Source organism: Bombina bombina, chromosome 3 (genome assembly GCF_027579735.1).
Source record: "Bombina bombina isolate aBomBom1 chromosome 3, aBomBom1.pri, whole genome shotgun sequence".
Taxonomy (NCBI): Eukaryota; Metazoa; Chordata; class Amphibia; order Anura; family Bombinatoridae; genus Bombina; species Bombina bombina.
In genome coordinates, this window is record NC_069501.1 from 936,133,559 (window position 1) to 936,160,622 (window position 27,064).

Consider the following 27,064-nt stretch of genomic DNA (forward strand, 5'->3'; position numbering starts at 1 on the left):
AATACGGACTGCAGGTTCTCTTGTGAGAACCTGCAGTTGTAGGGGGTCATAGGCAATTGAAAGCCTTTGATAAATCAACCTCATAGTGTCCCCTGCCCATTCCCTGAAAAGGGAGGCGGGCAGGTTCCTAAATTGTAATCCTTTTCTGCCTACCCTTTTGTACATGGGGCCAAAAACTTTCCAATTTACTTCTAGGGGCCAAATTATTATGCTCCGAATGGAAGCTGAAGGCTCGCCGGCAACAGAAGTTATGAGAAGTTCTGGTGAACTGCTTGTGCAATGATAAATGCCGACAACGTATGTGCAGCGACAGCATATGTGCTGACAGCGCATGTGCAGCGGACATGATACGCTACATCGTATTATGTCCGCTCGCACAAATTGTAAACAGTTTTTTTATATGCACACTTCTTGAGGCACCAGTTGTACACGTATACGAGTTTGTGATTGGATGATGGCTGTCACATGACACAGTGGGCAGGGTAGCAGAAGAAATTTCAGATTTGTCAGAAAACATCTACTGCTTATTTGAAAATCAGAGTAAGTGCTATTGCATTTTCTTTTTATTCTGCATTTATTGATCATACCATTTAATTGCATTAAATGGTTTTGTGTAAGAAAGAAAAAATATTGTCAGTCTTTGCTTTACTTACAATGCCGTTTTTGCGTGGGTTTGGTATCACATATACGGCGTAGCATACACGTTATGCGTGTATATTTCTGCCTTCGGCCGTATTTTTTTTACCCATAGACTGACATACAAAACACGCGCAGTTTGGTATCCAATAAACAGCGTAAGGACTTACGCGTGCACAATTCAGAAAATTCTCATCTCGCCACAAATTGCTGGCGCAGCAACACTTGCACTGACTAAAAAACCAACGTAACTCTCTGAAGGCCTAACAAATGCATGCTCAACAACATGCATATCAGCAGCTTGGATCTCAAACAGTTAAACCTCTTCCAATCATTTATTATTCCTCCCCCTGCAAGTGTGTCAATTGTGTCAAACCAATCACAAATAGCACAACCTCTCAACAGGAAGCCTAAAAAACCCGCCAATGCACATCCTCATTAGCCACCATGTTTCCCCTGCTTTCCATAGAGAGCAGCATCATGGGGCACAAGGGGTGCATCATGGGGCACAAGGGGTGCTGGAAGCCCTAAAAGCCCCTGTTTTTCCGTCTATACATGCTGATTCTATAGTTGCTGCTGAGGTCCCTGGTCATGGTGCTGCCCCTGATGCTGCCCCTGCTGCAGCTGGTCATCAAATTACATACTGCGGATTTCCACTGCATGCAAGTGAAACTACTACATCCCACCCCCCTTCCCTTAACCACCCTAATTACTGAAAATATCTCATTAGTTTAATTCAGGTTTAGGTCACTATGATTTATTGACTATCATTAAGAAGAATCAAAATGGATGTTTATACCTTATGTTCACACCTTCTGTAAATACATTATTATTTAGATATAAATACCCATGTGCAGGGATAGGCAAAGTGTCCTTCACTAAAGGTCTTTACTTTAGAAAATGTGCGCCACAGCCTTGGCTCGTGCCTATCCCTGCCCATGTGTCAATTTCTATTGGATGTGAGAAACCTTGATTTACATCTTATAAGTGAATATTACTATATGTACCCTTCATACACAACTATGTGATGTGATTTATAGAACATGAATATGTCATAAACAGAATAATATTACCTTTTTGGGCCCATTTCCACACAGGCCTTATTATATGTTTAAACAATATTAGTGTATTAAACACCCCACACATGGATGTGGATGACAATTATATGGTAAATAACAGAGGACAAGATTTATGGTGAACTTTAAGAATATTTATTTCTTTTTAGGCTTCTTGGATGAGGGGACTGAGGTGACTGGAGTGCATTTCCTTGTTCTCCTGTTTTGGGAAGATTCAGATTATTCTGCTGGAGTGCTGGCCACAGATTATAGGCTGGAGGCAGTGTCCTGCTGGTGTGTAAAGTGCTCAACCGGTATTTTATCCTGGCCACGTTATATACAATTTCAATTCATTACTCCATTAGTTAATGCACTACCCTTCATGACTTTAATAGTAGAAGGAGTTCTGCCTATTTACTGGCCCATTCACAGACCTGACAGAGGGAAGTGGGGGAACATAGGATAATTAGTTCTAACACAGTAAAGGCTTATATATATGTAGAGATAAAGTGCTTTCTTGATCTGAGTTAAGTACAACTCTAGATATAAGATAAGATTATGAGGGGAACGGCAATGTCTAGCTTTACAAGAAACTTTATAAAAAGAATAGCAAGAATAAAAGAAGCTAGGGAAAGCTGGATAGACAGATAGGATAAGGTTATTAGTAAAGACCAAAGTCAAAGCTCTATGGAAAACTCAAAGATTAAATTGTTAATTTTTGTTAGTAATAACCTTTGTTACAAGTAAAGAGTGACAGAGAACTTGAGATTAATTATGGTTTTGAACTGACCTACCCCAATGTATTGATATAATATAATACTATGAAGAGAACAGTAAATTGCTTTCCTTAAAGAAAATTTATACTGGGTGCTCTGGGAACATGGGGGGTCAGACAGAAAAGGGGATAGAGCAAAGATTTAAGTTAAAATTGTACGGTTAATTACAAGTGAAAACAATAATCCTTATCACTTATGTTTCTTGTCTTTCTTTTTTCTGCTGATTGTTTGTTCTGTTGTTTTTTTTATGCTCTTTGTTTGCATCCATGCTGTCATTTATCTTTTGAAAATCAATAAAAAAGATTAAAAAAAAAAACACACCCAAGAGTTGATTTTGTTCTCGCCATCTATTGTCCATCTGCATATCAGGCAGAACTCACATCATCTGCTACTGGTTTTGAAGAATTCCATTTAATGATGCTGCCATGTCCCTCTGCAGCTCTATGCTACGTTTGAGTAACCTCTCTTGGCTCCTGTATAACCTCTCTTGGCTCCTTTGAAACCTCTCTTGGCTCCTGTAAAACCTCTCTTGGCCTCTTTGTCTGCTCTCGCAGCTTGTTATGAGCCTCCTCTGCAGTGCAATGTATTCCTCACCCAGGGGAGAATACAATGCATCCACAGGCTCTTGATCAGCAGGGCTTCTAGGTGCTTGAGGTGCATGTTCTTGAGGTGCATCTACTGGTGCTCGAGGAACTACTTTAGCTGCATCTGCTGGTGCTCGAGGAACTACTTCAGCTGCATCTGCTGGTGCTTAAGGGACTACTTCAGCTGCATCTGTATGTGCTTGAGCAACAACTTCAGCTGCATCTGCATGTGCTTGAGGAACAACTTCAGCTGCATCTGCATGTGTTTGTCGAACATCTTCATCTGCATGTGCTTGTGGAACATCTTCATCTGCTGGTGCTTGTGGGACATCTTCAGCTATATGCTCATCTGCAGATGGTGGAGCTCTCCCAGGGAAGAGGATGGTGGAGCTCTCCCAAGGGAAGAGGATGGTGGAGCTCTCCCAAGGGAAGAGGATGGTGGAGCTCTCCCAAGGGAAGAGGATGGTGGAGCTCTCAGGGTGGATTGGTAGTCCCATTGTGACTACTCAGCCTGTCCAGTTTGCACTTCTTGGGACATTCCCTGTGTGTAATAGCCATAACTGCCCTGATATTGTGTTGAGGGGGGTAAAGACATGGACCTTTTGTGGCTGACTTGGCTCCCCCTCAAAGCCAAAAGAAGAGTATTCCTCTGGCCAGGAATCTTGCTCATATGGCAATGGTGGTGGCATCACTTCCGGGTCCTCAACAAAAAGCCATCCAACCCTGCTCATGCCTGGGAGCATAATGTTCATGTGGTTGCCTGTAGACTGGTGGTGGTGGCTGCATGCCTGTGACTGGTGGTGGAGGTGGCGGCATGCCTGTTTGCAGCCTGGTGACAGGAGGTTCTGTGGAGGAGTCAAATGATGAGAAGGACTAGTACAGTCATATATATGTCCATGTGGGCATACAATGATACATGCTAGGGCCTATACTCATTCTCATGTCAAACTCTATAACATGCATGTGCACAATGTGATTTGGGATATGAGGGATTTTAATCTTCACAGTATACAAGTATGTGTTTCATACAATAGTTATGTGTACAGGTCAATGATGGAGAAAATGTGTTCTTTAAGTGACACTATGGTCACACAATTTACTTTAGCATGATGTAGGTACAGAACCTGCTTTCTGAGATAAAAGTATTGTGATGGCTATAGTGTCCATTTACTGAAAACTCTACATGTGGCTTGTGGCCTGTGTTACTCTGAGACATGTTAGTATTGAACTATTCCACCTCATATCATGAATTGCATTGTGTTAAGTAGCATTAATGTGAAATATAATTGTAGATGTTTTTGTTAGTAGGCCAAATACCATGTTCCTCATTGTGTACATGAATGTGTGACACTAAAGGATGTTATATCTGAAATACATATGATACTGGTGTGTGGGAAGTTACTCACCAGCATGAGGTGCTGTGGTTGCAGCCCCTGAGTCATGAGCCCCTGGAAGTCCACGGACTGCTGTGATATTCAGGGACCTGCGTATCATCTCCTGCCAGGTGTTGTATTCTGTTTCCAGAGGTGGACCACCGCCTGTTCGCTTTGGTGCATGGCTTCCTGCTCCATCTTCTCTTTCACCTGCCTCTTACAGTCGTTCCACCTTTTTTTAAGGCCCACAACAGTCCTCCTCTGCAGGGCCACACTGTTGACGGCATCCACTACCGCCAACCATGCTGTTTTCCGCCTTCTGGCAACACCTTTGCCCTTCTCCTGGCCAAAGAGGGCACTTTGATTGTCCATGATGGCTTGATTGTCCATGATGGCCTGGACTAGGGCAGCATTCTCAGAGAATGAGAAATTAGGACATCTCATCCTCTCATCCTCTGTGGACACCTGGCTTACTCCCTGCGATGTCCCTGGTGTTGGTTCCTCCCTATGTTGTCCCTCCTCCCCCCTTCTGTCCCCATGTGCACCCTCTGTCCCTCTCCTTGATGTGCCTGGTCTCTGGGGCTCTTGGGCATCTCCCCTCCCATCATCCCTTCTAGCTCTCCCTCTCCCCACTCCACTTACTCCCTGACGGGGACCCCGCTGCTCCTCCTGTCCGCTACAATACTCCTCTCCATGCCACTCCTCTCCTCCCCTCCGCCCTACCTCTCCCTACCATCCTCACACTACACACACTCACACTCACTCCCAGTTTAATCACACACAATCACAACCAAACACTCAGCCTATCACACTGTAAAATTGAAATAAAATGTGTGTGGTGTTAGAAAAATAAAGTGTTGTGTATTTTGTATATGTATGTATGCAAAATGTGTGCAATATTTAAAAAGATGTGTAAGTGTATAAGCTTACCCAACCAACAATACGACCTAACTAACTCCTCTGTTTGCACCTCTCTCTCTACTCTAACTAATTCTCAACTCCACTGTAGTGTGCTGTAGCTCAATGAACCATCCAAACACACTGAAGAAAATGGCGGCTGCACATGGGTTTATCTATGAATTTTGAATAGCGTAATTATGTGGCACATTTTTAGATGAAGTTGCGGGTCATTTTTATGAGTGTTAGCCTAATTTGCATAAAACTACACTTTATTGAGACTTTACGTGGACAAAATACTGGCGTAAGTATTTGCGACGACTAAAATGTGTATTTGCGTACTTTTCGGAACAATGCCAGTTTGTCCTACTTACGCCACTCTAGCATCTGACGGCGCCGTATATGTAATAACACGATGTGTGAGGTGAGGCGCGGGTTATCTTGCTTGCGCCAAAAACTACGCCGTATATCGGATTGAGACTATTTTAACATTTGTATAGTTTGTATAGTTTTGCCTTGAAATACACGTTCCTTTGTTAATATTGCTTCCAGGTTATTGTTAAAACAATTAAACAACTTTGTTTTTAGGGATCTAGTGACCTTAAATAAATCATTAACACTCATCATAATAAAAATATATATAAAAAACCTTCAAACAATTGCCCTTATAGCTGTTTAAACAACTGTCAGCAACTCAACTGTTAATCTAATTTTATTTTGTTGTTGGTGTTAAGGGCTAATCCTTCTTTTTTTGTCCCTGGGTAATAACAAATTTTCAAGTATCCAAATACATTTGAGAACATAAAGATTATAAAATCTGATTACATATATTATTTATTTGTCTAAGTTGAATGAACTGATTTGTCATCCTTCTATGAATTCAATTTTTTTTTGTTATTTTTTAATGATAAGTTATTTTATTATTTCAAATTTTTTCATACATTGCAAGATGGAGCAAAGTGAAAATATTGCTTATCATATAATCTTCAAATACTAATTTATAATAAAAACAAATATATATTTCAAATAAAGGGTGTTTTCAAATATTTAAAATGTAAACATGTTCGAAATATTTACAAAATGAATAACTCCCATGCTATTGTTTACCATTTTCCTTTTTAGGTATTTTCAAAAACTATTTGGCAAAAACATCAATACAAGAGTGTAAAATTGGTTACACAGTATCCCACAAAAGTGAGTACACCACTCACATTTTTGTAAATATTTTATTATATCTTTTCATGTGACAACACTGAAGAAATGTCACTTTGCTACAATGTAAAGCAGTGAGTGTGCAGCCTGTATAACTGTCCCCTCAAAATAACTCAACACACAGCCATTAATGGCTAAACCATTGGCAACAAAAGTGAGTGCACCCCTAAGTGGAAATGTCCAAATTGGGCCCAATTTTCAAACTCCCGTGTCATGTTACTCGTTAATGTTACAAGGTCTAAGGTGTAAATGGGGAGCAGATCACTCGAAGTTCAATATAGCACCTCATGGCAAAGAACTCTCTGAGGATCTAAAAAAAAATAATTGTTGCTCTACATAAAGATGGCCTACGCTATAAGAAGATTGCCAAGACCCTGAAACTGAGGTGCAGCACGGTCTGCAAGACCATACAGCAGTTTCACAGGACAGGTTCCACTCAGAACAGGCCTCGCCATGGTAGACCAAAGGAGTTGAGTACACCTGTGCTCAGCATCATATCCAGAAGTTGTCTTTGGGAAATATAAATATGAGTGCTGCCAGCATTGCCGCAGAGGTTGAAGGGGGGGGGGGTCAGCCTGTCAGTGCTCAGACCATACGCCGCACGCTGCATCAAATTGGTCTTGTCAGTATATGGCCAGGTTATAATACAATATATTTAATATTTATCCTTTAAAATAAACCCCCAATAAACATACATATACCAAACAACAAAATTAATGTAAAATCCTAAATTCTTTATATTAGTTAAAATTTATAGACACATTGAAATATATTTGTAGAAACCCAGATCTGACTCAAACTATACACATTTAAACTGTTATAATTTGCTATGCAAAGATCACAAAAGTTACCTTATTTATTAACCTTATTCACAGTTGAATTTCATTAAAATACCACAATGAGATACCAAGGTATGAGCCACTAACTTTAACAGTGCTTAGTTAAACAATAGAACAATACACTTTAGCAGTCAATTTCTATGCTAAGTTATCTGAGATTAAATAAATTCTTTAGCAGTAATAAAGTAAATTCTAAAATAAAGATATATATTTGCAAATATACAAATTACTTAGCATTAATGATTAGTTTTAAAAATACACAGGGCTATGAAACACACATTTAAAATACTGAGTGTACCTTTAAATCTATTAACTGTAATTTGACTGTAACAATAATTAATGTATTTGCTTTAAAATATCAAATTATATACTTAACAATTTCTTATACTTTACCAGGTCACCAGTTTGAGATTCAGTTAATATCCAAATATGTCTATCGTCATATGCTTAGAGGAATTATGCACATTTGTGAGAGAAATAATCGTGATAGTCTCGTTCCACAAAGAGTGTCTCAACGTATTTGTCTTACAGAAAAATGTGTTCGCACAGTGTTTTTTTTCCCTATAAGCAAAATGGCAGCAAGCAGGATTGCAACAGTTACCAGTCAAATATTTTCCACCAAGATCTTTTCTCTCTCTGTGCTCAGAATTTTGTCTTGGACAGAAACTCATCCCCATGTCTTTCTTTGAAATGACTAATGGCCAAATGTTTTAGAGCCAGAAGAAAGGGTCAGTGACAATCTGATAGGAACTCCAGCTTCACACCTTAGTAGGAAATCTTTTAAAGCAATCCCTTGCTCTCAGATGTGGAATACATTGTAATTTTGCATATTGAGTGGGGGAGGATTGAACTGTGGTCAGCCAAGCATTTAATGTCTTACAAATAAATGAATCATTTGGTGCTGACAGCCGTATATATATATATAAAAAAATATATATACACATATTATTTAATAATCTTCACAGATACCTTGACATAATTCCCCCTTCCAATTTCCAGTGGATGTAGGACACTTATTGGAATTGGCTTAAAGTCAGTGGTATTTGGTGAGGATGTTGACGGTATGCATTATAGTCTTCTATGAAGAGTGTCCATTATTTTTAAGCCCCTATGCTCATTTTCTAGGCATCTTTAAACTACAATATGTCTAATGTATTTGGGGATATGATATTTCATTCTCCCTCTATGACTTGTAGTTGGGACATAGGATGGCATGCTCGCAACTGATTAATATGGACCCATTTATCCATAAAAGTATCATTTTTAGGGATCCTGATTTTATAGGCGACTGGAGATATTTTGTCAGAAATGACAAAAGGACCCTTCCATGATGGAAGAAATTTCTTCTCCTTAACCTGATCTCTTCCAAAGTTATAAAGATAAACTTTATCATTTATTTCCTATTCCTTTTTGGACGTTTTGAGATCATAATAGGTTTAAGTGGCAGTTGCGGACTTTTCTAAGTTCCTTTGAGCAAATGCAAAGGCATATTGCAGGTGCTTTCTTAAGTTCTCTACATATTGATGCGTATTGGCAGCGTTTATCAAGTTTTGGTCTGATGTACAGTAGATGCTGAGGTATAACCATTCTTCTACCAGTCATCATCAGTTCAAAAGGTGACATCTTGGTAGCACTACTTGGAGTTGCTCTTAATGCCATTAGGACTAGAGGTAGTTTTACATCCCAGTCATTACCCGCTTCACTCACAAACTTTTTGAGAATTTTCACATTGGAATGGCTGTAATGCTCTACACCACCACTTGAGGCAGCTCTATATGCAATATGGAGCTTTCTTTTGACCCCTAGTATTTTCCAAATTTTGGTTATCATTTTGCTAGTGAAGTGGGTCCCCCGATCGGATTTAATTCTCTGGGTAAACCAAATCTGGAAAACACGTGGTTGATGAGCAATGCTGCGCATGTTTCAGCACTATTGTTAGGTGCACTGATGCAATCTACCCATTTAGTGAATAGGCATGTCACTGTCAACATGTATTTGTAAACTCTTGATGACCTTGTTACTGGACCAATAAAATCAATTTGGATATCTGACAATGGCATGACCATCTCCCTTTTCTGCAATGGCGCTTTATGCGTTGGCACAGTGGGTTGGAACTGTGGACAGATTAAACAACCTTGACAGTAAGTTTGAACATCTTTTAACATGTGTGGCCAGAATTAGTTAGTTTGGCACCATGATGGTAAGATGTGGGAGCATCATGGGTATGTTGAAGCATTAGAACTCTGAACTTGATGGGTACCACCCATTGTTGGATGCCAGTTTTGGAGGTTCTAATTACCAAACCATCCTGTAACTTGAATTGTGATCTGGACTTCATTAAGATTCTAAGATCTTCCTTGCCAATACAATCATCTTTGGAGATGGGGTTGCTTTTAGGATCTTCTATGTGTTTATAGAAGATGCCTACAATGGGGTCTTCTTTTTGACTAGTGATCATGTCCTCACTAGGAGAATCCTGACTCCATTGTACCAGATTAGGCACAATCTGTTGTTTAGCCTGGTTTCTGGTAATGGCTTCTACCTGAATTGCACCCATTAAGTGGTCAATATTAAGGAGTTATCCAGTTATGACTACTTGTTTGGCTAATGAATCTGCAAGATCATTGCCTTTCTTATCTGGACCTAGAACCCTGGAATGACCCTTGGTCTTTTTCCAGTGTATGGTTAAATCATTGGACACCACTAGATTGTCAACTTGCCATGCTTGACTGGTTTGTTGTAACTTTTCTGCATGCCATTTTTTTCCAAGTTGGCAGGTATTCAACAAAACTGTCACGCATGTAATTTGAGTCAGTAATGATCACAAATTCATGAATACCCTGTTCAATAGCCATTTCAATGGTTTTTAGAATAGCAGTTTGTTCTGCAATTTGACTGGATCTTGGTCCAATGTTGAAACCTACAGAAATATTTGGGAATCCATTTGCCCAAGTTATACCAATGCCAGTGACCAATCTGTGCTCATTTTCAATAGTGGCATGGTAAGAACAACCATCAACATATAACCAAGGTAATGTTTGACAATGGTCCTCATTGTATATCTTATACGGAGAAAGCAATTGTTCCTCCAGGAAATTATCTTCTAATAATTCTTCCCCAGGATCCTTAGCAGTACAGTCATGAAGCTCAGTGAGTTACCTGTGTGACTGGATTCTTTTTATTCTGCTTGTAGCAAATTTCTAAAGGCCAGTCTTGTAAGGAAAGAGTCCAAACTGTTATGCGGCTATTAGACAAATTCCCATCTCTTATTCTCTCACTTTGCAGATATAGCAAAGGCTGGTTGGCAATTTCTACAATAATTTTCTCACCCTGTATATAGCTGTGGAAATTTTGTAGAGCCCATAGAGTAGATAAGAGGGCTTTTTCGCATTCGCTAAATTTTATTTCTACTGGGGATAGAGTTTTGCTTGCATAAGCAATGACTTTGCCTAAATTATCATGCTTCTGGTATAAAACAGCTCTCATGCTTATATCCGTGTAACCTGTCTCTAAGTAGAAAGGTTTACCCCCTTCAGGGGAAGCTAAGCAAGGTGCTTGAGTGAGTTTCCTCTTCAGCTCCTTGATGGCTGTCTCTTGAGACTCACTTCAGTGCCTATTCACATTCTTATTTAGAAGAAGTAGTAGTGGTTTAGCTAATTCTGCATAATTATCAATACATTTGCGAGAATAATTTGTCATACCCAGGAATGATCTCAATTCTTTAAGTTAGTTGGGTTTTTAGAATTTATTATAACTTCCACCTTTTTCTTCTCAGGATTTAACCCTTCAGAAGTAACTTCATGTCCTAAGAAGTTTACATGAGTGTGACACCATTGAGCTTTTTGTAGGGATAATTTGACACCTGCCCTTTTAAGTTGGCTGAGGACGTGTTTAAGTTCTGGGATGTGTTTTTCAAAGTCTGTGCTTTTGATTAAAACATCATCAACATAAGACAATGTCCCCCTTTCCAGTGCATCAGGCATAGCCTTATGCATGAATACAGCAAATTCATGTCCTGAATTTATGTATCCAAACGGAAGTCTCTGGAATGCATACTGGACCTTTTGGTATGAGAATGCCAGCTTATACTGGTCCTCCTCATGTACCTTTATGGTCCAATATCCCTGTGCACAGTAAATGGCAGTGAATATTTTAGATCCCTGCATTTGTGCTAGGCACTGGTCAATATATGGCACAGGCCAGCCAGACATGTACATTTGTTTGTTTAGCTGTCTTAAGTCAGCACACAAACGCCATTGTCCATTGGGTTTAAGAACACCTAGAATAGGATTGTTATAAAAGCTGTGCACCTGTCTGATAATACCTCTTTCTTCCAGGTTTCTTATGATTTCTGCGAGAGAATCATATGATGCTAATGGAAGTCTGTATTTCTTAACAAAGACAGGTGGTGCATTGGGATCTGTTTGGATTCTTGCAATGTGCAAGTCTGTAGTCCCACAGTCATAAGAATCCCTAGCAAAAATATCCTTGTACTCCATCAGGAGTTCTTGTAGCTGTTGGCGTTCATCATCACTGGAACAGCCATTAGCTAAAGATATTTGCTCTTCGACTATCTGCTGAAATCTTGGAAAGATTTCAGGCTGTCCTATTTCATAGGCTTCTACCAACTTAGAGATGAGGTCCCCTTGATTATGCTTTATATTGCCCCCATGACTCTGGGTATTGGGGTATTCTTGCTGTTTGATCGGCTGAGCAAACACCAGGGAGGCTTCTTCAATTTTACAGATGCTATCCTCTGAGCTGAAGGGATAAATAGATTGAATTGTAAATAGTCCCTCTGGCATAGATGCAAAGGATTGTTCTATTAATTGTTCTTCAGTTAAGTATCCTTCAGGTATTAGCCCAATTATATTATTTTGGAATCCAAAAGTGTAATAACTTGATTCCAGTGCATGTCCTATGGTAGTTCCCTTAAATAAGATTATATCCTTTGGAGTCATGTTATGCACAATAACATGTATTGGAATAGTTCCAATATTTGCCATAGGAGTATGTGTCATTATTATACCCAGATTTTGTATTCTATGGGAGAGGCAAATTAGTGTTTCAGAAGTTTTTAATTTCTGACCTCTTTTTACCTGTAAGGGTAAGAGAAATTTATCAGCCCCAGCAGGGATTACGATATCATTAGACACCTGCATGTTCACCGCATATGGCAAGTGCTGGTTTGATTTCAGGGCTGCGTTTTCATCCTGAAATACTTCAGGGTCCCTCTTTAATCGCTCCAGAGGCAAGAGTTAATCAAATCTATTTGTATGACATATCTATGTAGGAGATCATTGCCAATGTATATTTGATTATGGGGAGTATTTAAAATTAAAAACAGGTGTTTCGCTGATTTATTACCTATAGATATAGATAATAAGCACTTAGCTGTGATGTTATAGCTTTCAAACCTGTCATCCAGGCCGTGAACACAGTGGTCTTGGGGAGAAAGATATTTAATCACCTTTGGTTCAGTGATCTGCGTTAATAAGCCTTTGCTTATATAGCTAGCTTCCTGTTTTAAGTTCAATTTAGCATATTTGGTTTTACCAAAGTCATCCACTTATATAGGGATAAATAGATCCTCTTTAACTCTCTCAATTCCTGTGAGGTATTGAGCGTGGCCTCCCCCTTAGGGGATTTAGGGTCCACCTTGTGGAAAGATATGGTTAATACATCGCCGTCTAAGGAAATATTTGCTATCTTTCCAGGTGAAATTTTAAAAGTATTACCATCAGAGCCACTTGAAGGAGTCTGATCATCTATTTGTAAGATAGTGATTTCAGGTATAGAGTCATTCCTTAAATGAATCTGCACAGCATCTGGTTTCTCTTCCACCACGTGACAATTATTTTGGGTGCAAGAAATACCGGATTGCTCATAATTAATTGGCCTTTTTACTTGTGACCAAATTACATTATTTATTCAATCAATTATGGTGCTTAATCGCTTCAGGAGATCACTACCAATAATTAAACGATCAGTTGGCAGATCAACTATAATGACAGGGTGTCTTATGACCCTGTTCCCCAGTTTAAATTTTAACCATGCAGTACCGTAGACTTTTAAAGAGTCACCCCAACACCTATTAGTGAACCATCAAATTCTTTTATTTTAGGTTTGTGGGGTGTTAGCTCATTTAGCTGTATGTAGTACCTTTGGGATAAAATAGTTGCCTGAGACCGAGTATCAATTAATTCCATGATAGGGTTGGAAACTGAATCCTGGAGTTCAGCTAATTCATAATATCTCCCTGCAGTTTCTACCATTTCACACATAAAATTGGCATGATTACACAATTGTGGGCTTTGCCATGTGTTACCTGAATCCTCCATGTTACCTGATGCAAAAGAAACTTCATTATTACTGGTCCCCTCTATAATAGGGTCGACTGTGCTCTTGTGTACTGCATCTGTGGAAATAAGGTTAAGATAATTCTGCAAAGGAAGAAATTTGTTAAAGTTTCCCGGCTGAGATTGCTCGTCATCACAGCTAAATCGTCCGTTTCCAGTCTGTAGGGAGAGAATATGATTAGTACCATTATTGACATTTATCATTTTATTTGGTATATCTCTCCCCTCTCTTTCAGTTGACACTTCAGTATTTATGACTGTGTTAGTGACCCATTGCTGGCCACTGGCTGTACCCCTAAAAAAGGATTGTTAGGTTGCTGACCCGTAAAAGCTTGACTCATATAAGTAAATAGTGTACATAATTGACTAACTTGTGTGCTGAGTTGGCCCACTTGAATGGACAAGCTATCTTTACCCATGGACCGATTTTTTGATGTCCCGGGGTATTGATTCCTGGATCCTTGGGATCCCTCAGAATCATAGCTATTTCTCCTATTTTGACGTGGTTGTCTTTGGGGTTCAACTTGTCCAGCATTAGTATTTTGGGGAGCACTATTTACTTGGGGTGTCTGGTTACCCTGAGAGTATTTTTGCCACTTTTGGTATTTATTTTTAAGGGAACCCAATTAGTTTGTGGGCATTCATCACTTTGGGAATAATTATTTACCTGGGTATGCCCCCCATTTTGGGCGTAATCTCTCTGTGCCTCAGCCCGTGATGGGGGAGGGGCAGAGTTAAAACTTTGTGGGGATGGCCTATTTTCTCGGGCCACCTCCACATAGGTTTTCTTTTTAGACTCCAAATTGAGGGGGTTAGGTGATACCCTAGTTTCTGCCACAATTTTGGGACCGCGTTTTGGTCCCTTTTAACCCCCTGTTCACCAGACTGCTGAATAGAGTATAACTTTGTACTCTGTTTGATCAGCCAGTCCAATGAGCAGTGCTGATCAAAATCTCTAGCTAAATTAAGTTTGATGGGCGCGGGCAATGCTCCGAAAAATAAATTCACAAATGCTAAACATTTAAATATGGGATAATCTTCTGCCATACTGTATGCACTTTTCAGTAAAGAAAGAAATTCTATAGGCTTTGATTTGCACTACATTTTAAACTTTAGACAGCTATTTTCTATGCAGTTTTAGTGTGATATTGCCCGAATTCTTTTCTGAGCTGTCTATTTCTTTCATTCCAGGAATGAATATTCATATCCTTTAGTGAAGCAAAGAATTTGTGATATTTACCTTCAAATACCCAGGGCAGAAATTCAATTTTTGACTGCTCAGTTGTAACATTCATAATGGATAAAGCATTTTCATAAGTCGCTAAGTGGTCAATTATAGAATTGGTTCCCTTGTTGGAGAACTTAGGTACTGCATCCTTTAAGAAAGTAATTATTTTAGGGGTGTCATATATCTTATTAGACATATCTCAGCCTTTCCTAGGAGCCTTATTTTTGGGGTTGGAGTGATCCCTATCTTCCCTATATTCAATATGGGGAGATCCCCTAAGTACATTAGTACTACGTAGGCTATTTGGGTAGCTAGCTCCGCCCTCTGACTTACTATAATCACTATCCTCCCCCTCTGAAGTGTAGCAGTTCTCTGAATTGATAACATGAGGTCACTGTCTATTTGGGGAATTTACTTCTGACCCATTAGGGGTCACTTGTTTAAATTCTTCCCTAAATTTCTGCAGTTCAGTCCTGATGTAATCTTTAAGAGATTCAGAGTTATCTGCTTTATCCTCATTGCTAATAGAAGGTTTTTTTATTATGATGATACAGCCTTTTTAAACCATTTAATTCTCTCTGGCTTTGTGCGAGTTCTTTATTTAACTCTTGTATTTTTGCTAGTAAATTCAGGTTATGCTTATCTAAGGCGGCTATGTCTTGGGAAAACTCATCAATTTTATTTTCGGCTATATTTAAATTATCTTCGCATCTGCATGAGGAGCAAATACTATTTTCTAGCCCCTGTATTTGCAATTCCTTCTCTATGAGGTATAGCGACATTTCGTCAATAATGCATATTACAAGGGGCCAAGATTCAATATTAGTTTGTCTCGCTTTTTGAGATTTTTGCATTGATTAATTTTTAATAATTCTTGAAATAATTTACTTTTTTCATTCCACCTTCCATCATCAATAGCAATATTTTTTACCTTAATTTCAAGCATATCCATATAATAATTTAATTCATCTGCAATATTACACCGCTTTTTAATGTGGCCTATAATGTCCATCTTAAGAACATCGCCTTGAGTGAGGGGTATTGTCGGGGAACAAATTTCAATGCTATGTATAGAATTAAATGATTCAGTTCTGGTTAAAGACATTATTATATTGGCTTAGTATTTAGTTATCAGGTTCCTTGCTTATTTGAATCACAACTGCAGAGTTTAAATAAATTATATTTGTTTCACAACTGGAGTACAGGCTATTATATCAGCATAGACTGTATTCATTCAGAGTGATTTTTATAAGGAAATGAAGTAAGACTTTATATTGTTATATATTATTGTTATACCATATAAGTAATAAGAAACTGAAAATAAGTATTAGTATTAATAACAACTTTTGTCATTAGGATAGCTCAAGCCCATATAAGAGAGATAGAGTTCATTGTACCAAGAGTCAGAGCTATGTAGCTCCACTTGTTTCAAATAGCCAGTGAGTGTACGCACAGGGGTAGCCTTATCTGATTTGGTTTGTCGTTTGCACGGCATTACTATCCAGCTAGCAAGAGAGTGCAAGAGGATAGAGTCATGTAAAGGCCCTGTAGTGTTACTAAGGTAGTCACATGGGAAACCAAACCTTTGATGTAGAAAAGGAGGTTTTAGATAGTTCAGTAAAGTCCAGGAGAATGAGTAAAAAAAAAAGCAGGAGGGCGCTTATCATATAGTGGAGCTATGTGTCCAGAGTTATAATAAATATCTTAGGCAGCACAGTAGATGCAGAGGCCCTGTCAGTTTTGCTGAAGCATAAAATGCTGGGGGCCTAGTAGTCTTGAGACTAAGTGCGGTGTCAGCTAGAACATTTATTTGATAGACCTGACAACAGGGCAACACTGAGGGCGCAGCCTATTTTGGAGGAGCTGTCAGCTGTGTAAGGAGATAAAGTAAAAACCGCTGCTGCCCAAGCAAACCCCCGGTGTAGACTAATTGATTTTGGGACAAGAAGCATCCGCTCCTGAGAGAGTGCAGGTGCAGCTGCGTCACTCACCCAGATTAGCTGACAGTCGGGGCTCCTCCGGTAGTGATAGGAACAAGTGCCCGGTGTCCAGTATGTGCGGTCAGTATTCCCAGCGCCTCCGGTGTAATCAAAGAGGAATCTGCAGTTAGCCCACAGACGCAGACTCTGTGTGTTATCGGGTACAGGCCTCCAGCAGGTTAACGCCCGCACTCTTCTCTCCTCTATAACTAGCCCAATACGGCTCCTTTAGGTTGCCCCGCGGTCTTAGCTGTTAATCAGTTGTTAGGTGCTATGCTCCCAGAGAGGTTGAGGGAATTAGAAGGGGTTTGTGCCGAGGGTAAAGCGCATATCTTTCAGGGATTAAGGAGCACACTTAAAACCCAGCCATCCACCTGCGTGGCCAAGCTCCGCCCCCTACTCAGAGTGATTTTTATAAGGAAATGCAGTAAGACTTTATATGGTTATATAGTATTGTTATACCATATAAGTAATAAGAAACTGAAAATAAGTATTAGTATTAATAACAACTTTTGTCATTAGGATAGCTCAAGCCCATATAAGAGACATAGAGTTCATTGTAGTAAGCACTGAAGCGTGAGAGATATGAGACACACAGAGACTGCAGGTGCTGACAGGGGCGTGACCTGCTGCGAGACACAGCACACTGAATAATGTTTGCAGCGTGCATATCTAAACACAGACCAGTGAGTGTATTGAGAGCTGTGAGACACGCTGAGTTGCGAGGAGCTGTGTGACACGCTGAGATGTGTGAAGCTGTGTGACGTCACAGAAAGTCCGTTACTGTCCGGTATGGGAATGAATCAAAGAAAGTTTATAACATTATCATGAAACATACGTTGCAAATGATAGTAATATTTCAGAGACAAAGTCAGTTTAGAAATGTTCAAGAGAAAACATGACAATTGAAATTAGCCGTTAGTTTAGGCTTCCAAGGTAAATTAGAATTGATACAAATACCGTAGCGGTAGTAAGTAGAATCCTTCTGTTGGAAATTAAGTAGCAATTCCTGTAGAGATGTAGAGTTGAAATAAATTAATACTTCTTGGAATAATAAACTTCAGGATGAAATGAGACCCCTTCCATCGGACCAGATACTGTAATTTTCCATTATAATGTCTTGAGTCCAAGAGATCATAAACTTCATAGACATCAGTGCCCAATTGTATAGGAGAAGGGGGTAAAAGAGGGGTAAAAGAGGTGCATCAGGCTTATCTCCTAAGTAGGGTTTCAATAATGATACATGGAAAGTTGGGTGGATGGGTAAAGAATCAGGTAGGTCAAGCCGGGCAGCATTTTCATTGATGATGTGTAGAATTTTGAATGGGCCAAGGAACAACCCAGCCAATTTTTTACCTGGTAAGTGCATTTTAATATTTTTGGAAGATAACCAAACATAGTCCCCGATGGAATATTTCGGAGAAGCTCTACGTCGTAAATCATAGAAATTTTTCTGAGAAGCCTGAGCATGTTTGATGTTATCACGTAAGCGTAGGAAATTTTCAGCTATGTTTTGTGTCAACACATCAACAGATGGTGAATCATGTGTAGAGGTCGTTTGGATAGTGAATCTTGGGTTAAAACCATAGTTGGCAAAAAAGGGAGAGTAATTTGTAGTGCTGTTAATGGTATTATTATAGGCAAATTCAGCCATAGAGAGAAAAGAAGTCCATTTATTTTGATGATATGAGCAATAGCAACGTAGATATTGCTCAAGCCACTGATTGAGTCTCTCAGTTTGGCCGTTAGTCTGAGGGTGGAAGGCTGTGCTTAACCTTTGATCAATTTGGAGTGCTTTAGTGAGTGCTTTCCAGAAGCGTGAAGTGAATTGGGTTCCTCTATCAGTAGTTAAAATGGAGGGTAACCCGTGGTATCGTACAATGTGGTTTAGAAATAAGTATGCTGTTTCAATGGAAGTGGGTAACTTGTGATAAGGAATAAAATGTGCCATTTTAGTAAAATGATCTGTAACAACTAAAATGGTAGTTTGTCCTGAACTAGGTGGTAAATCAACTATAAAATCCATTCCCAAATGAGACCAAGGAGATTCTGGTACTTCCAGAGGAATCAAATAGCCGTAGGGAGGTCTCCTTTCTGGTTTCAATACTGTACAAGTTGAACAATGTTGTATATATTCCTTTATACTGGTTTTCATCGATGGACACCAATAAATTCTGGCGATAAGCTCATAAGTACGTTTGATACCTGGATGACCAATTAGTGGAGGGTCATGATGTTCTTTGATTATTTTCTGTCTGAAACGTTCTGGAATATATAGTTTAGAACCATGAAAGTAAAAACCATTCTGGAGGCTTAGACTATCAAATAGGGTTTGGTCTTCTGAAGATAGATCAGATTGTTATTCCTTATCCTGTTGAGATAGGATAGCAAGGAAACGAGTAGGGGGAAGAATGCTAGTAGGAGAGTCTTCTTGTACAGGTCTTGAATCTCGTCGAGAGAGTGCATCTGCCTTCCCATTTTTTGATCCAGGCCTGTACATGATTTGAAAATTGAAACGACTAAAGTAGAGACTCCATCTCACTTGACGTCCAGATAAAGTTTTGTTATTTTGTAGATATTCCAAATTCCGGTGATCAGTGTAAATCCCTATAGGTAGTGAGGTACCTTCAAGAAGATGTCTCCAGAATTCAAAGGCTCTTTTAATGGCTAGAAGTTCCTTGTCCCCAATGGAATAGTTGATCTCTGCTGAAGTCATAATTTTTTAATAGAACCCAACTGGGTGTAGAGGTTCTTTAGGAGACTGTCTTTGGGAGAGGACAGCGCCAAGAGCATAATCTGAAGAATCCACCTCTAGGATATATTGAAGGTTTGGATCAGGATATTTCAGAATGGGAGCAGATGAAAATGAATTCTTCAGGAAGCTGAAAGCATCATCCTGTTCTTTGGTCCAGTTTGGTGCAGTTAGCACTAGTTAATTTAGTCAGAGGTTTCGCTATTTTTGAGAAATTGCGAATGAACTTTCTGTAATAGTTACTGAAGCCAATAAACTTTTGTAGTTCTTTCCTTGTTGAAGGTGTGGGCCAGGATTTTACTGCTTCCACTTTGTTATCTTGCATTTGAATCCCATTCGGGCTGATGGAGTAACCCAGGAACTCTATTTTGTTGGTGTGAAAAATACATTTTTTCAATTTGGCGTAGAGCCGATGGACTTGGAGTCTTGCTAAAACCCAACTAACATGTTTGATATGTTCTTCTAGATTTGTGAAGTAGATTAGAATGTCATCTAGGTAGACAACAACACATGTGTCAAGAAGATCATGGAAAATGTCATTAATAAAGAACTGGAAAGTTGCGGGTGCGTTGGTTAAGCCAAAGGGCATAACTAGATATTCAAACAACCCATACCTAGTTCTAAAAGCAGTAAGCCACTCATCCCCCTCTCGGATACGCACTAAATTGTACGCCCCTCTCAAATCTAATTTAGTAAAAATCTGAGCATGCCTGAGTCTTTCTATGAGTTCAGGAATGAGGGGGAGGGGGTATCGCTTTTTTATGGTGATTTTGTTCAATTGTCTGAAGTCAATGATAGGCCGAAGGGATTGGTCTTTGTTCCGCACAAAAAACATTCCTGCACCAGCAGGAGAAACCGAAGGACGGATAAACCCTTTCTTTAGATTTTCATCTAGGTAAGTCTTTAGATGATCCAATTCTGGTTGACAGAGTGGGTATAAATGTCCAATGGGTGGTGTGGTTCCAGGTTTCAATTCGATAGGGCAGTCATAGATTCTGTGTGGGGGGAAGGGTGTCTGCTTCCTTCTTACTGAAGACTTCAGAGAACTGCTTGTACATTTCTGGTATCAGAGTTTCTGATGTAGAGGATAAACTGTGAAAAAAGGTTCTATGACAAGTCTGTTGTCAAAATTCAGAATTTAATTGAACATTTAAGGATTTCCAATTAATATCTGGTTCGTGTAGCTGTAACCAAGCTAGCCCAAGTACTATAGGGAATAATGGAGAAGTGATTACATCAAAGGTGAGATGTTCATGATATGTTTTTAATGTGGTGACAGAGAGCGGGATGGTGTGATGTGTAATGGGCCCTGATGATATCTCAGACCCATCAACCACAACTTTTTTATCAATGGTATTTTTTGAAACCAGAGAACTGTCAATGTAGTTTCCTTGTGCTCCTGTATCCAAGATGGCTGGAATGGTCACTTGCTTATTTGCCCACTTTAGAGAGAGAAGTAAAGAACAATGAAGAGGGTTGTTATGCTTTAACTGGATAGAAAGATTGGTATGGTACTTACTCTTCTTGTTCTGTGGCAAAGAGGGGCAATCCTTTAAAGTATGAGATGAGGATGCACAATACATGCAGAGGCCTCTAGTCTTCCTTTTGATGCGTTCTTCAGGAGTTAGAGGTCCTCTAATAAAACTTATATCCATTGCTTCAGCACCAGTTGAACCAGTATGAGAACTGTTAGAAGTGGGATGGTTTAGAACCTTATCCTTCTTGTAAACAATTTCAGGGTATTGACTTTCAAATCTTCTTTCACGTAATCTATCAATTTGCCTGCTGAGCTTTATAAGGCCTTCCAATGTTTCAGGCAACTCAGTTTGGGCTAATTCATTTTTTACTGCGTCAGAGAGTCCAAGCCTGAACTGGTTTTTTAAGGCAATGGCGTTCCATTGAGAGTCAATAGAATATTGCTTGAATTCTGTTATGTAACTTTCAACAGGTTTGATACCTTGTTTTAGGTTCCTCATCTTTTTCTCAGCCATATACTGTAGGTTAGAATCATAGTATAATTCATCTATGATATCCAGAAAAGATGAAAAAGATGAGAGAACTGGATTATTTGTCTCAAAGAGAGTGACTGCCCAAATGCGAGGTTCACCTCTTAAATAACTTATCATTGTAAGGACTTTAACCCTATCATTTGGGTATGTTCTAGGTTTAAGGGTGAAAGTAAGAAGACAAGCATTTTTAAATTGACGGTATAAATTCCTATCTCCATTGAAAAAAGCTGGAGGTGCAATAAATGGTTCTGACAGATTGTCAGGAAGGCTCTGTTTAGTAGAGACAGTGTCTTTTATGACTTTTCTTAAAGTTTCATTGTCTAATTGTAACTCTCTAAAGGCTTGACTAAGTTGATCAACTCTTTGTGTTAAATTATAAACAATTTGAGGAAGCTCTGCTGGATCCATTATATATGGCTTAGTTGTTATATCAGGTTCCTTGCTTATTTGAATCACAACTGCAGAGTTTAAATAAATTATATTTGTTTCACAACTGGAGTACAGGCTATTATATCATCATAGACTGTATTTACTCAGAGTGATTTTTTTTTTTTTTTAACAAGCTTTATTAAAGAAAATTCAGAAGTAGACAATAAGGTCACATTACACATCTCTGAAAACCGTTTGCAAACGGCCTAAACATACAGGAGACATTGCTTAGCTCATTGTGTCCCATGTCCACTTTAACTATATTTCTGAAGAAACAAAAGACTCCCCGGGGGGGGGGGGGGGGGGAGATCCAAGTTACCCCAAGGATACAAAGCTTGACAAAGTTTTAGTTTTTGTTGTAACAAACAGTGATGTCATAGGTATTTTAAACTTGTACCTGTAACATTAAAAGAGAGAGAAAAAAGAAAAGAAACACATATAATGTAAGAAAAAAGGAAAGAAGAGAGAGAACGGAAACGGAAGTAAAGCAAGACGACAGAAAAGGGGAAGGAGAGTATATAAAAAAAAGGGGGGGGCTCATCTTAGCGAAAGGGAGGGGGGAAGGGGGGGGAGGAGAAGGGAAGGAAAAAAAAAAAAAAAAAAGGGAGGCTCCATACAATAGGGTCCTATAAGGGAGTGCCTCTCCATGCCGCCAGCATCGTCTCATGAAATCCCAGTCTGCCAGTCTTAAAATAATGCAGCCTTTCTAATTGTAATAGGTCTTCCACCGAGGCCAGCCATTCATCATAGGTTGGAACCTGGGTAGATTTCCATTTCCTAGGAATCAATCTCTTGGCCCCTGTAATCATCAGCAAAAGAAGGGCTTTAGTGAAAACATCTTTGGTCTTAGGAAGCTGTAGTAATAGCATGGTCTCAGGGGAATTAGGAACAAGGACCTGTGCCCTATGGGACATGGCTTCCGTCACGGTTGTCCAGAAATCTCTCATTCTAGAGCACGACCACCAGATGTGAATCAAGGTGCCGTGTTCACCGCACCCCCTCCAACATAGTGAGCTGGCCGAGGGGAAGTATTTATGTAATCTCACTGGGGTATGATACCATCTTGTTAAAAGCTTTAAGTGTACTTCTTGGACAGTTGCCGAGACAGAGGATCGCTTAGCTAAAGTAAAAGAGCGTACCCAATCCTCTTCCTCAATAGTGTTGTTAAGATCCTTGTTCCAGGCCAGAGTAAAAGAGGGAAGTCGAGTGTCAGGCGGTAAAAGTAAGAGCTTATAGATTTTTGAAATCAAACGTCTGGGGTGAGATACACTTGAACAGAGAGTTTCGAAGGGCGTAAGGCCCCTCAAAAGCCTGCTTTTATGTTTGTGGTGAGTAAGGTAGTGCGAAAGCTGATGGTAACGGAGCCAAGAGGAGAAGAGGTCTCCAAATTGTTTGGACATATCTAGTTGCGAGCGAAGTTTACCCTCATGTAAAGCGTAGTGCAGAGTACCCTCGCGGAGGGTGTAATATGTGCTCATTCGAGTCCCCAATACGTGGTATGGGATATCAGGGTTTTCTATGATTGGGAGCAGGGGGGAATGTGTCGAGGAAATATGTGTAGAGGTAGCCAACAGTCTGTCCCATTCCTGCAGTATAGTTAATGTAAGGTGATACTTCTGTATTAAGGCAGGGCGACTAGGTGAGGGAATCCATGCCAGAGTGCTGACGTTACATAAATTAAAGATTTGACCCTCCAATCTAACCCATTGCTTTTGGGTTGAATTATGAGACAGTTCAACTAATCTTTGCAAGAAGATTGCTCTCCTATATGTGGCCAGATCAGGGAATCCCAGGCCACCCCTCTCACGAGGCAAGTAAAGTGTTTTTCTAGGTACCCGGGGCTTGACCCCCGACCAAACAAACCGCTCCAGTGTACTCTGAAGCTGGGGGAGAAAGTCCCTAGGCAGAGCAACAGGAACCGTTTGTAGCAAATACAAAATGCGGGGGAGAATATTCATCTTAACTAGGCTTATTTTACCAAGCCAGGATAACATTTTGTTTGACCAGGAGGACAGATCGTTCGTGATTTCCCTGCGCAGGGCCAAGAAGTTATTTTTAAAAAGGTCTATGGGGCGTGCTGACAAGTAGATGCCCAGGTATTTCAATTTGGAAGCGGCTACAGGTATTTGGTAATTCTGGGCAAGTTTTTCAACCTGCTCCGAGGGGGCGCTAATGTTTAAGATTGACGATTTGGTGAGGTTTAAATGGAAGTTGGATAGTTCCCCATATTGTGAAAGTTCAGATAGTAATTCTGGGAGTGAGGTTTCTATGTCAGTAAGTGTGTAGAGGATATCATCAGCGTAAAGAGCCTGTTTATAGTCTGTGTCACCCAGTTTTATCCCCCTGATTAGAGAGTTGTTTCAAATTTTTTGGGCCAACGCCTCTATAGAGAGGGCAAAGAGAAGGGGCGACAAAGGGCACCCCTGCCTAGTACCGTTCGTAATAGAGAAAGTATCTGACAAAGTATTGTTGACTCGGATTTTGGCATTCGGTGTTGAATACAGTGCAAACACCATATTTATAAAAGGGGCTCCAAAGTTCATGGCTTTTAAGACCCGACGCAGAAAAAGCCAGTCGACCCGATCGAAGGCCTTCTCTGCGTCGGTCGAGAGAAGCACCAGTTTCTCCCCCACCACCTGGGCGTGTGTTATCAACTGGATCACTTTACTGGTGTTATCTCGTGCCTCTCTTCCAGGGACAAAACCCACCTGGTCAGAGGAAATTAGGGAGGGGAGGTATTTGTTGAGTCTTATAGCCAATATCTTGGAAAAGACCTTAATATCCGAATTTAATAAAGAAATCGGACGAAAATTAGCTGGGGAAGTAGGAGGCTTGCCCTGTTTAGGAATGACAGTGATGTACGCCTCCAAGGAAGAGCTGGTCAGTTGTGGAGTTGTTATTAAGTTGTTAAATAGTTGGAGCATATGGGGGCCTAATGTTTTAAAAAAAAAACGGTAGTATTTTGGTGTTAGCCCGTCTGGGCCAGGACATTTGCCATTTGGAAGGTCTTTTAGAGCTTGAGATAGTTCCTCTAAGGTGATAGGTGAATCAAGAAAGTCCCTGCTATCAGAGTCAAGCCGGGGGAGGTTTATGGAGGATAGATAGCTGTCTATTGCAGTAAGTCTATCTGGATCGGGGGGGCCACAGGAAACGCCTTTATCCATTTGTGAGATATTATATAACCTAGAATAGTATGAATGAAAGGAGGCTGCAATTTGTTTGGATCCTCGTATATAGGAGCCATCTCCTCTCTGCAGAAAGTGTATATGGGATTTAAGCTGCTGCCTACGAATAGTCCTAGCCAGCAGCTTACCGGGTTTATTTCCCCCTTCATAATACTGCTGCTTCATGGAAAGAGTTTTACGCTGAAGGGCCTCAAGTTGATGCTGTCTAAGAGTCAACCTTGCTTCTCTCAACAAAGTGCCCGTGGTCTCATCTAAGGGATCTCTTTTATGTAGAGTCTCTAACTCAGTCACCCTCTCCAAAAGTTGGGTCTGCCTTAGTCTGTTTTGCTTAATTATGCGAGCTTTATGCTTGAGGAAGTCTCCTCGTATGACACACTTATGGGCTTCCCAAAAACAGGAAATAGAGGTATGTGAAGGTGCGTTATGCGTTAAATAATCAGTCAAGGATTTCTGAATATCATCTTTTATATCATGCCTGTCCAATAAATGGTCTTCAAGTCTCCATACATAAGTTGATGGAGGCAGATCTGGCCATAGGATATTACAAGTCAAAGGGGCGTGGTCAGACCAAGTAATATTACCTATCGTGCAAGAATTAACCATGTCAAGTCCCAGAGTCAAAAAGAAAGTAATCTATGCGGGAATATTTGTTATGTGGAGGAGAGTAGTATGTGTAATCTCTTCCAGAGGGATGGAAAGATCTCCACACATCATGTAGCTGCAAATTTGCAATGGTTGTTTTAACCGATTTAGTTACCTTATTGGGAACACTAGCCGAGCCATTAGATGTATCTATACGGGCATCCAAAGGTACATTAAGGTCGCCCGATAGAAATACAGGGCCCTTTGCGTGGTCCAAGATAAGTTGCGAGACTTTGGTCATGAAGCGATGCTGGTCAGCATTTGGGCTATAAATGGTAATCAATGTGATTGGATGTTCATAGAGTAAACCAGTTACTAACAGAAATCTGCCTTCTGGGTCTTTTTGTATATGTGTAATTTTCAGTGGGATGGAATGATGGACTAAAATGCCAACACCACATCTTTTGGACCGACCGGAGGCAAAAATTGCCAACGGGTACTGTTTGTTAAACCACTGAGGCTCATGACCTTTGCGGAAATGAGTCTCCTGGATAAAGAGAATATGACTATGTAGCTTATTAAGCTCTCGGAATGCTATGGACCTTTTACCGGGATCATTTAGGCCTTTGGCATTAATAGTAGTAAGCGTCAGGCCGTGGGAGCCAAATTTACTTGTCTTGTGGGCCATAGTAAGGGAGAGGGGAAAAAAAAAGGGGGGGGGGAGACTAGAGGGATAAAGTTTAGTAGAAAGAAGTAAGTTGGGGAGAGGAAGTACTAGGTTCGTTGAAAAAGAAAGAGAAAGAGAAAAGGATAAAGGAAAAAGTTAAGTAATTCCCTAAATAGTGCTAGGGGTGCAAGATAGAGACAAAGAAACAGTTATACGGCCCAGAAAAAAAAAAAAAGAGAAGGGGAAGTAATCCCTGAAATAATACGCATTAAGATATATTAAGAAGTAACCAAAAGGCACATCTGCCCCTGGACACTGTAACATTACGGCATATGGGTAAAGAGGGGAGGAGGGGGGGGAGAAGGGGAGGAAGGCAAGAAGGGAGGGGGAAGGAAGGGGGGGGAGGAGGGGAACACGAAGGGGGACAAAAGGAGAGGAGGGAAAGGGGAGAGGAGGGAAAGGGGAGGGGAGGGAAAGGGGAGGGAAAGGGGAGGGGAGGGGG